Source organism: Physeter macrocephalus, chromosome 10 (genome assembly GCF_002837175.3).
Source record: "Physeter macrocephalus isolate SW-GA chromosome 10, ASM283717v5, whole genome shotgun sequence".
Classification (NCBI taxonomy): Eukaryota; Metazoa; Chordata; class Mammalia; order Artiodactyla; family Physeteridae; genus Physeter; species Physeter macrocephalus.
In genome coordinates this window covers 71,261,100-71,269,104 of record NC_041223.1, presented here as the reverse complement: position 1 = coordinate 71,269,104, position 8,005 = coordinate 71,261,100, and the positions used below count along the sequence as shown (strand labels likewise).

At 40.5% G+C, this 8,005-nt stretch overlaps 1 long non-coding RNA gene across 1 annotated transcript in view; it reads left to right on the top strand.

The window, feature by feature from the left end:
- LOC102973332 (uncharacterized) overlaps positions 1-5,814 on the top strand; it is a 28,040-nt gene extending 22,226 nt beyond the window's left edge. Inside the window, exons 6-8 of the long non-coding RNA XR_447514.4 lie at positions 2,895-2,981; positions 5,231-5,279; positions 5,574-5,814. This is a non-coding gene — a long non-coding RNA (uncharacterized lncRNA). The remainder of the gene's footprint in view (positions 1-2,894; positions 2,982-5,230; positions 5,280-5,573) is intronic.
- Positions 5,815-8,005: the final 2,191 nt, after the last annotated feature.

The following is an 8,005-nucleotide window of genomic DNA, read 5'->3' as shown; positions in this document are numbered from 1 at the left end:
GTATAGCTGATTCACTTTGTTATACAGCAGAAAGTAACACACCATTGTAAAGCAATTATACTCCAATAAAGATGTTTAAAAATAATAATAATATAAGGTATGATAAGAATGTAAAACATACATGGATAAATACAGAATAAATAATTACACAAATATGTTAACAATATCAGTCTTTGTTAATGAAACTATAGGTGATGGAGTTTTATCCCCCCCAGATTTCCATAAAGATGTTTATAATGGGAAGTGTCCCAATAAACTATTTTAAAAAATAATTTTATTGAAGTATAATTTACAATGTTGTGTTAATTTCTGCTGTACAGTGAAGTGATTTGGTTATACATATATATATTCTTTTTCATATTCTTTTCCATTATGGTTTATCACAGGATATTGAATATAGTTCCCTGTGTTATACAGTAGGACCTTGTTGTTCACCCATCCTATATATAATAGTTTGCACCTGCTAATCCCAAACTCCCACTCCTTCCCTACCCTACCCCTTGGCAACCACAAGTCTGTTTTCTATGTCTGTGAGTCTGTTTCTGTTTTGTAGATTTGTTCATTTGTGTCATATTTTAGATTCCACATATAGGAGATATTATATGGTATTTGTCTTTTTCTTACTTCGCTTAGTATGCTAATCTCTATGTCCATCCATGTTACTGCAAATGGCATTATTTCATTCTTTTTTATGGCTGAGTAATATTCCATTGTGTGTATATATATGTGTGTGTGGGTGTGTGTATGTATACCACATCTTCTTTATCCATTCATCTGTCCGTAGACATTTAGATTGTTTCCATGTCTTGGCTATTGTAAATAGTGCTGCTATGAACATGGGTTCTTTTCGAATTATAGTTTTGTCTGAATATATGCCCAGGAGTGGGATTGCAGGATCCTATGGCAACTCTATTTTTAGTTTTTTGAGGAGCCTCCATACTGTTCTCCATAGTGGCTGCACCAACTTACATTCCCATGAACAGTGTAGGAGGTTTCCCTTTTCTCCACGCCCTCTCCAGCATTTGTATTTGTAGACTTTTTAAAAAAATATAAATTTATTTATTTATTTATTTATTTTTGCCTGCATTGGGTCTTCGTTGCTGCGTGTGGGCTTTCTCTAGTTGTGGTGAGCGGGGGCTACTCTTCATTGTGTTGTGTGGCTTTCTCATTGTGGTAGCTTCTCTTGTTGTGGAGCACGGGCTCTAGGCACACGGGCCTCAGTAGCTGTGGCACGCTGGCTCAGTAGTTGTGGCTTGCGGGCTCTAGAGCACAGGCTCAGTAGTTGTGGCGCATGGGCTTAGTTGCTCCGCGGCATGTGGGATCTTCCCGGACCAGGGCTTGAACCCGTGTCCCCTGCATTGGCAGGCAGATTCTTAACCACTGCGCCACCAGGGAAGTCCCCTCATTGTAGTTTTGATTTGCATTTCTCTAATAATCAGCGATGCTGAGCATCTTTTCATGTGCCTAATGGCCATCTGTATGTCTTCTTTGGAGAAATGTCTCTTTAGGTCTTCTGCCCATTTTTCTTTAGGTCTCCTGCCCATTTTTCTATCGGGTTGTGTTCTTTTGTGTCCCGATAAACTATTTTTCTACTAGGCGCTTAATAAATATTTAGATGCCAGCCAAATTTTCATGCTTTTAATATTGTAGGTGTGTATCTAATAATTGTTGAAGCCAGAGTTGCTTCCTTGTGCAGTCAGGCTCATCTTGGTGCACCTGTCAGACCACTTCAGTTACCCACTGAAACTGTCATACTGCTCATGGCTTAATTTTAAATGGAATGCAGCTCTAGCATGAGACTGTGATTTAGGAGAGGATATCCTTTTGATGTATTTGGATGACCTGAATGACAATATATTTCTTCTTCAAGGTTTTTACCTGTCAGTGAAGGATTTAAATTGGAGTGTTAGCTGTTTATGAAGACTGATAGACTCTTGACCTTAAAGAGTATTTATTTGTAATATGTATTCATTCACAATAATTTTTACTGAGTGTGTATTATATGTCAGGCATTGGTCTAGGAGCCTGGAACACAAAGATGAGTAAGATTGGTAGGCCCCGCCTCACCCCGCAAGCTCACACTGTAGTCAAGGGAAACAGACATGAGCACCAATAAGTGACAAGGAGTGTTGGGGGCCCTAGGGTAGAGGTCTGCATAAGGTGCAATGGAGGCCCAAAGAGGGAAGTGACCAACCATGTGTAGGTGGGAGATTTGGTTAGGAATGACTTCAATGAATAGGGTGACATTTGAACTGTGTCTTGAAAGTCACAGTTGGGTAGGGCAAGTGTTCTAATTAAAGGAAGTTGCTTTAGCCAAAGCACAGAATGCTCAAGGGTGAGAGTCATTTGGAAGTTCGAGTTGAGGTACAGCAGGCAGGAGTGCCCAATAGAACTTTCTGCAGCGATGGAAAAGTTCTATATCTTCACTGTCAAATATGGTAGCCACTAACCACAGTGCAACTGAAGAATTAAATTTTAAATTTCATGTAATTTTAACTACTTTAAATTTAAACAGATGCATGTGGTTGGTGGCTACCAGATTGGACAGTGCAGGTCTAGAGATGAGGCCAGATCAAGGAGGAACTTCCATCCCATTCTAGGGGGACTGAATTTTCTCTTGTAGGTAGTGGGAAATCTTCAAAGAGCTGTACATGGGGAATTACTTGATCAGCCTTGCATTTGGGAGGGGGGCAGACTAGAAGCAGACGAAACATGTAAGAGACCTCCAAACACAGTAACTAGGGTAGTAATTAGGGAAGGGAATGGACATCAGACAGGCTAAGAAGGCAGAAGGGGCTGGCTTAGTGACAAGACTGCATGTGAAGTGGGAGAGAAGGAAGATTGCCCGAAGCAGGTTCCGGGCTGCTTTAATCATTGGGCCTGTTGTTAAATAGGTGACAACTCATCTCAACAAAGAATGCCAAGAGTGGGATGGGCTTGGAGAGAAGATTCGTGTTAGAGATAATGAGCTTGGAGTGCAGGTGAGAAATTCAGGTGACCTACTACTAGCTTTCTATTGGGTTGGCCAAAAAGTTTGTTTGGGTTTTTCCGTAAGATGTTACGGAATATACTTGCAGTGTGCCAGGAGGAATTGGCAGTCCAACCCTCCCCACTGGAGGGACAACTGTCTTAAAATAATCTGATGGAATTTGGGGCCATTATCTGGCCACAAGAAAATAGCTGCTAAAAGTGGAATGCAGCTCTTTTACAATTTCAGCAAAGCTGGAAGAGGGTCAGCTCTCTCAAATTCCTCCTCAAAAAAATGAGGACTTATGGACTACAGAGCAAGGTGAGTTCCTTGATAATTGAGAAAATAAAATGATTTCTTTTAAAAAAATTGTAGTATAGTTGATTTACAATATCGTGTTAATTTCAGGTGTACAGCAAAGTGAATCAGATGTTTTCAGATTCTTTTCCTTTATAGGTTACTACAAGATATTGAATATAGTTCCCTGTGCTTTACAGTAGGTCTTTATTGTTTATCTGGGTTTTTTTTTGTTTTTTTTCGGTACGCGGGCCTCTCACTGTTGTGGCCTCTTCCGTTGCGGAGCACTTTAATAAGGGTTTAGACTGTACCAAATTAAAGTTTGTCCTTGGGAGCCATGCTATATAGTGCCCTTCAGAGGGAGAGGGAAGCACAAAGATGAAATTCAGTCTGGAGCCCAGTCCCCGGGCCTCATGCCCACCTCCAACACATGCTCTTCCTGTAAGTCTAGGGATCTGTTACTCAGTCAGCGCCCACCTTCTGACGCCCAGGCACCATTGGAAACTGCCAACTCTAGTTTGAGGCGTGGATGGAAGGAGAGAAGACTAAGCATCGTCTCTTCCTGGGGATGTTTAAAGGGGTACTTGGAGGTAGGCAAGACATCCTAAAGCATGAGAGTCAAAAGTTATGTCAGAGGAAGATCTTCTGAAGACCTCTCATTTAAATGCCTCCTCTTTTCCCTCCAAAATTGTAATTCCTTCCAAAATCACGCTAACTTTTCTGTAAAGACATTAAAGCCATCTAAAATTTCTCTTTTTTTTCACTCGCCCACTCCTAAACTCACCTCCCTAACCCAGATCGTCTGGTGTGACTATTACCTCCCAGGCTCTGTTCTTAGGGATGCTGGGGATTCCACAATAGATGTTCCCTGCCTTCGAGGAGCTTGTGGTCTAGTGGGGGAGACAGACAAGAAAATAGACTCCCCAAGAGTACTGAGAGCTCTGTCAGGTGTATGTACTGGGGGGATGGGCTATGGACATTCCTCTTGGGATGGTGAAAATGTTTTGGAATCAGATGGAGGTGAAGGTTTAGGACTCTAAACCCAATATTGACAGGTCAGAGAAAGTTTCACAGGAGACATGGCTTCTGAAAACACGGAGGAATTAACCAGGTGAAGAGGGAAAAGGGACATTCAGATAGGGGAAGTAACCTCTGTGCAAAGATCTGGAGGCCAGCAAGTAATGCAACATGGCCAGAGAGTAGAAAGAGTGTGGTCTTGGGGGAGTTGAGGTAGTTGTGAGAGCTGAGGTTGGATGGCTGAGCTGAGATCAGATCATGATCACCTTGTATGCCATGCCAAGGAGTTTGGACTTTACCCCAAGGCCGCTGAGAAGTCTTCATAAGGTTTTAGGCAGGGGAATGACTTGATCAGATTTCCATTTTTGAAGTATCATTTTAGTGTAGGCAAGGATTTGGAGGGATACGAGACTGGAGGCAGGGAGCTCATTTAGTTGGCTGCTGTAGTAATCCAGGCCCAGCCCCCCAAAAAGTAGTTGCTTTAATAAATTCAGGAGAAGTGAGAATGGAGAGAATTGAAGTAATTCAAGAGACAATAATGAAGACTTGGTTCTTAATGTAAGGATTGGGGAGATGGGTGTGGGAGTGGGTGGGTGAAAGCTACCTAGTAACATTTTCTGCATATACAGAGTAGGTAAGTAGATAAGATACCAGAGCTTACCATGGGGGCTCCCATGGTATTTCTGATATGCTCTCCCTCACTCTCCGTCGTTGAGAATCACTGCCACAGAGGCTGTAATGCAAAGGTTTTTATGCTTTAGATCCTGCTTTCCTCATTAGGACTATGTGTACGAAATTTTTTTTTATGTGTACTATATTTACCTGGTTTTGGGGGAAAATACCTTTAAGAAAGAACCTGTTGCCTTCACTTTTTTTTTAGAGGCTTGATTTTGATTATAATAGAATTCACTGATTTAATTTTTTCATTTTATGTTCTTGTAATTTCAGTTCCCTTGCAGCACATGAAAGAGCAGGACCCCATGCTTGGAGATCTGCAGTAAGTGTTTCAGGTTCCCCCCAACCCCATCTAGGTTGTGAAAATCTGATCTTAAGGTTTGTTTCCCCACTGGCTGATTCATGTGATAGAGAAAAAGGTGGGAAACAAAAATAATTAATGCTTTTGCTCATCATTCATCTTATTTTTAAAGGTAATTGACAATCATAAAGAAAAGTAGATTTTTAAGGGTCAGCCTAATGAACTTAAGAAGCTTGCTATTTTTGTGTCAGGAAACTCAAAATTTGCTTTTTTTCTGCCTCTTCATATGTGTGCCCATGTAACTAACCTCTAAAGAGGAATCTATCTAAGGAAGTTGATTAAGAAATGATCTTGTGGGACTTCCCTGGCGCCGCAGTGGATAAGACTCTGCGCTCCCAATGCAGGGGGCCCGGATTCGATCCCTGGTCTGGTAACTAGAGCCCACATGCATGCCGCAGCTAAGAGTTTGCATGCCAAAACTAAGGAGCCGGTGAGCCGCAACTAAGGAGCCCACCTGCCGCAACTAAGGAGCCTGCCTGCCGCAACTAAGACCCAATGCAACTGAATAAATAAATAAATATTTTTAAAAAATGATCTTGTGATCTTCTTGACTGAAAGGATGTAGACTGAAAATAGTTAATGCTTTTTCTAAGGGAAACTGCAGTAAGGAGCGACTTGCATTGTCTTGCTGGTGCCACAGTTTCTTTTTCATCATTTTACCCTGAAAATTCAGCTTCCCTTTCCATTAGCAAGCATTTTTGTGGAGAAGGAAAGTTAAACTGGAAAAGGAAATTGTCAGCTAATTCTAAGACTATGACTTCCTCCATTTCAAAGCTGGTATACCGCATATATTATGTAGACTAACACAATGACTGTGTTTTTTTTTTTTTTAAAGCAGCCAACCATTGCATAGCATATGGATAATAATGGAGAAGAAGAATGAGGTAGGGTGAAAAGCACAAGATCTGGATTTTTTTTAACTTTTGAGGATTTTTTGGAAACCAGGATGCAGCTCTATTTTAATGATCTATAGCCAAAAAGCATAACCCAAAGTAGAGAAGTTCTACATTATTGTGCCTTTTCTTTACTTTCTATTATGAAATAGAGCATATACAGAAAACGTTAATATAACATATGCACCATTGAATACATAATTATAAAGTGAACAACCACATAACCACTGTCCAGGTGCATTTGAGAATGCACTACTGACACTTGCATGAGTTTCAGAGAATCTGAATTCTCTGAAATTACATGTAAAATTAGGGGCCTTATGCATTTTTTCTGGGGGAAAGAGTCTAGAACTTTTCTTAGAATCTTAAAAGAGTTCCCTTTAAATTTTAAATACTGATTTGAGCAATAGAACTAAGATGGCCCTGTGACTCAGTAGCTGTGTAACCTTAGGCTGGTCTTTTTTGCTCTCTGAATCTTGAATTTGTAGAAGGCAATGAACAATAGTTCACGCTCTTGTGACGCTGTTGTAAGGAACCACTCATTTGTTATTATCTGAGAAATAACTTGGTAAACTCTTGCAAATGTTCATTATATATATCTCTTAGTAAATGGAAACTTTCTTAGTAAGGTCTTTGCAATATCTAAAGAACTGCTAAATTGCTTTTGTTGATGGAGGCTGGTTTAAATGTCCTGATCTATCATTGTAACAGCTATTCTGGCAACACTCCAATTCTGGACTAGGAAAACTATCTATTTTTCCCAGGCGGCCCCTGAGCTACTCAGCAATGTCTGAAGAAAGTCACTTAACTTGGCAGATTGCTTTCACTTTATATTCATGATCGTAAGCTTCAGATGAATATCCATTCTTCTCAGCAATGAACTGAAATTTTCTATTAAGCATACTTTTCTACTCTGCTAGATGACTGTTTCCTATTATCCTCTCTCCAAGATTATCCACAGTTCCACTTCTGACCATGATGGAATAACAAGGACTGAACTGAACTTCCTGCCACAAACAACCAGAAAACTGGACAAAATATATAAAGCAACTGTTTTCAGACATTGGAAGACAGACAGCACAGGACTATGATGCCTGAGAAAAAGGGAGCATATGAGGTTGAATGCCTGCCCTAACTTTCTGCGTGGAGGCAATTTCCAGAATACTTGGAAAATAAACCCAAACAGAGACTAGAGATCTAGCTGAGTTGAGGAGACAGAGACCAGCATTCCCAGAGGCTGAGGGAGCTGGAATTTGAAGGGCAGAGTTTTTTTAAAACAACAACAACAAAAAACAAAAAAAAAAAACCACAGCTCCATAAATCAGAGTCTTTGCTAAATGTTTGGCTGTGCATACATTGACTGAAAATCCACACAGCCCATCAAAGAATAACCAGGGAGTTGCAAGCTAAATGATTCCCAGAAATCACAGGGGATGGGCAGACATTTGAGCTCTGACGAGTCAGAGTGGGAAGTCCTCAGTGAAAACCTCTGAGCAGTCATTACTTAGTAGTGGGGCAAAGTTACCCCTGGAGTGAAGACTACTCTAGCCTCATCCTAGTACAGCTGAAACACAGTTTTCAAAGGAATCAAAATGATCCACAAATAACTTAACTGCCTAAAAAACCCCAAAGCTCAACACTCCTTGAAGGGAGACAACAAAATTCAGGCACTCAACAAGGATAACATTTACACTGTCTACCATTCAACAAAAATTAGTAAACATGCTAAAATGCTCAACTCATTTGCTCTTAAGACTTTAGGCAAATACACACACACACACACACACACACACA